At 44.1% G+C, this 3989-nt stretch overlaps 1 long non-coding RNA gene across 1 annotated transcript in view; it reads left to right on the forward strand.

Annotated features, from left to right (window-relative positions):
* The window catches only part of LOC132001797 (uncharacterized), a 9604-nt gene extending 5853 nt beyond the window's left edge, over window positions 1–3751 (forward strand). The window contains exons 2-4 of the long non-coding RNA XR_009399676.1: window positions 1642–1739; window positions 2339–2513; window positions 3361–3751. This is a non-coding gene — a long non-coding RNA (uncharacterized LOC132001797). The remainder of the gene's footprint in view (window positions 1–1641; window positions 1740–2338; window positions 2514–3360) is intronic.
* Window positions 3752–3989: the final 238 nt, after the last annotated feature.

Below are 3989 nucleotides of genomic sequence, written 5' to 3' on the forward strand. Positions count from 1 at the left end.
AGTCATCTAAATTCTGCCTCCTTAATATTCCCCAGGTCTTAGGGTCTTTCTTTTCAGTTTCTTACAACAGCCACATCCCAAGTGCCCCAGTTCTGCTTTTGCCTCATTCAGTGTAGCCTCCTCTTTGTCACCAGTTACTTTGCAAGCACTCCCCTGATTTGACAGCTCCCTCACATTCCCAGGACATTTCCCCATGACCTACGGAGTAAAATCCAAGCTCCCTGCTAGTTTCTTCCTACGGGGGCTTCCAGTAACCTGTGCCTATATGCTCCTCTAGCCCCCGTCTCCCAACTCACCGACACATGCTCTCTCCATTTGGAGCCCCTTATGCTCCTGAGATGGGCCTGCTTTCTCTCCTCCTTGTCTTGGGCCTTTATATGTGCTATTCCTTAGATCTGGAATGCTCTCTTCTTCCTGCTGTGTCTGGTGTCCTCCTGTTTGTCCTTCAGAACTCAGTCCAGGTGTCAGCTCTTGTAGTCTTCACCAGTGCCACTTAGAGTGCCTGGTACACGGTGGGTATTTGGTACAGCTCTGCTGGGTGGATGGATGGATGGATGGATGCTTGACTAGGTGCTCAGTAATGGTTGTGGAATGGACCCAAAGGTGTCTCCCCTAGACTTCATTATCTGAGTTCCTTAAAGAAATGCCCTCTCTGAGTTATGATTTAATGTTACGCTTTATATCTTCAGAGAACCCTGATGTGAGAAACTGACCAACTTAATGGCATTTCTGTCTTTATGAAAACAGAATTGAATATATGGCCCACTATGTCACTCAGTGTCCTTTATACAAGGACTCATGATAAATTCATGCTTGAGGTTATTTCCAGGAAACATTTTGTCTCCACAGATGAAGATGTGTATTTTCTGCTGTCAGAAAATAAAAACTCTGCCTTCCGACGTGTTTCCATTTTTGCTTTAGCTGACAAATAGGGATACCCAGTTTTATTATCTCATTACCTCCGTGCATTCTGACCAATTCAGGTGCTTGAAAGTAGCAACTCTTTGTTTTCTTTAGATGAAGCCAGTTCTTGCTTTATTCTTCAAAGCTGTAATTTTTACGTTTTAATCTGAAAGCTGCCTCAGATCGTCTCAGCAGTCGGCTAGCATAAATCTTAAATGAATGCATACTGGTGACCAACCTCTTGGCATGGAAGTTATGGAAGGAAGGGCAGAACACCAAGCTTCTAGTTGAGAAGGATCCCACATACAGCCTCTCCAGAAATTCTCGGGGTGCCTGTCACAACGAGTCTGGCAGGAAAGCCAGAGCAGGAAGTGAAAGGCCAAATGCATTCTGACTTTTTTGCTACCTTACTGGGATACCCCTGCCAAGTCGTATTCTTTCCTTCCATCAACTATGGCCTTCCTTTTCCCTAACTTAAAAACGGACATCTCATAAGCTACCACTTTGACTTTACTAGCTGGTAATAACAATAATCAGGGATCTGTGCTGGGAACTTTGCATTTTCCTATCGGAACCTCTCCCCCTCTACACGTGTCTCTTGTTTCAACCCCTTTGCAGATGATGAAATGCCAGAGGAGTTAAGCATGTGTGAAGCCATCAGTAGTAAGTAGCAAAGTAGGAATTCAAATTCAAGTATATCAGCTACCACAGCCTCAACTCTTAACAATCTCCTCACAGGTGGGCAAGGAATGGGGGCAAGAATAAGAGATGAAATCCCCTGGGTGATGGCGAGGATTGCCGACGGTGTTGCCAGGAGAGAGAAGCCAGAGTCACAGGTTTGTTTCCAGAGCATTCTGGTGTCCTTTTCAAAGTCCTGGAAATGGCTGGCTGCTCTGTGGCTGGGTTCAGTTGCCAGGACAATATCAAGAAAGGCCTGTTCCTGTGACACATGGCTGCACCCTCCTTTTCCTCCAGTTCTGATGGTTTGTCCCTCAGGAAATTTACCTGGGATCTCCCTATGCATGCCCCTCCCAAATCTGGGTAGCCTGACCCATTAGGGCATCACTGGCCTGGGAATGAAGGGGATTTCTCTATGGGTTTTCGGGGGCATACAAAAAAGTCTGAGGCCTAAACATGTTTTTATTAGCTCCGCAACACAAAGTAGAAAACTGCAACCTTAAAATTAGTAAATATTTAATTAAATGCAACATGTAACATCATGTCAACTTCATTAATGGTTGAATTTAGTAGTCATAAACATTTCATTACATTTGATAACAGTCTGTAGGTTGGAGTTTCCTCACTGTGTAAGACATCCCAGGTAGGCACCAAGCGCAGTAAGAAATCACAGCTGACCGTAAATTAAATAAATTACTCATGGCCAAAAATTTTCAAAAGCAAAATGGCAAAAATCCTTTCCATTTTTCTTTTACAGCCAAAAAGTTATATTTGTGGTGAGAGGTGGGTGTGTTTCAAATATGTTCGATGAGGGATAGGGCCTGCAAGAGGAAGCTGCTTTCCAGCCTGTGAAGGTCTTCCTGGAGCACTGGCTATGCCCACCTGGAGGAGGGTTGCGACCTGGCCATGTTAGTGCCTGTGATGGAAGCCAGGTGAGTGGGGGCTGGGGAACAGCCCAAAAAAGCAAGAACCTCAGAATCCTAAAAATGGTAGCTAATATTCACTGGGTCCCTGTCCTAAACTCCGCAACTGCGTAATCTCAGGTGTCGCAAAACCACTCTATGAAGTTGGTATTTTATTATCCCTGTTTCACCAGATGAACAAACTGAGGTATACAGAGGTTAAACAATCTGCCCAGCCTCGTAAGGGCAGTAACAGGTAATTTAAGAATGTGTCCAAACGGATCGAATCCCCTGTTCAAGGTGCCGAAGCCAGGCCTGGTCCCTGCCCTTTTCCAATGCTGGAAGTGAAGCATGCAGGAGCCACGGACACTATTTCACATGCTGGGCACATAGATACATAGGCGCTGGAGGAACCCACTACATATATTGAACAAGACTGGAATAAGTCCAGTTTCCCCCACATCTGCTGTTTACCAGACACTTGCTCCCTTCACTTGCCTGTAGCAATGTCTAAGCCAAAGGTTTTTATCATCTCCTCACCCTGTGCCTTGTACAATCTTGGCCCATGGCAGGTGCTCAAAAATGCACAAAACCCAGAAAGGCTTAGTGGATGATTTGAGTCTGTCCCTCCATCACAGACTAATTGCCCCAGGACAGCGAAAGTCCTCCCTCCCTCTACATAGCACAAAAGCTGTTATTTAGAAACTCCAGTAAGTCCACATTTCAGTGTAATCAACAAAGGAACTAATACACAGCACTTTTATGGATGTCTTACATGCCCCATTCTAGCGACTTTTCATGCGTCAATTACCTAGTAATAATATATCTACAACAATTTTACAAAGCAGGTGTTCTTTATTATCATTCTATTTTACAGATGAGACCAAGTGTTATGAGCTAAATGGTGTCCCTCCAAATTCATATGTTGAAGTTCTAATCCCCCAGGAAGTACCTCCAAATATGAGTGTAAGTAGAGACAGAACCTTTAAAGAGCGATTAAAGTAAAATGAGATCATTGATTGGGTCCTATTCCAATACGACTGATATCCTTATAAGAAGAGGACAGACACACGGAGGGAAGACCGTATGAAGACACAGGGAGAAGAAAGCCATCCATGAGCCCATGAGAGAGGCGTCAGAAGGAAACAACCCTGTGGACACCTTGATCTTGAACTTCTAGCCCCCAGAACTGTGAAGAAATAAATTTCTATTGTTTCAGGCACCCATTCTGTGGTACTTTGTTATGGCAGCCCTAGAGAACTAATATCCCCAGGCCAGACACATGAATTCAGAATTTGAATCCAGGTAGTCTGGTACTAGAGTCCATGTGTTTCATGACCATGAAAATATTCTGTGCAGTCCAAACTGGTAGCCACAAGCCACAAGGAGCACCTGAAATGTGGCTGATAGAACGAAGGAACTAAAATTTTAACTTAATTTATGTTAAAGTAGAATTAAAATAGCCCCATGTGGTTTAGCAGCCAGCATATTGGACATAGCTTTTTT

The sequence above is a fragment of the Mustela nigripes genome, chromosome 14, assembly GCF_022355385.1.
Source record: "Mustela nigripes isolate SB6536 chromosome 14, MUSNIG.SB6536, whole genome shotgun sequence".
NCBI lineage: Eukaryota > Metazoa > Chordata > Mammalia > Carnivora > Mustelidae > Mustela > Mustela nigripes.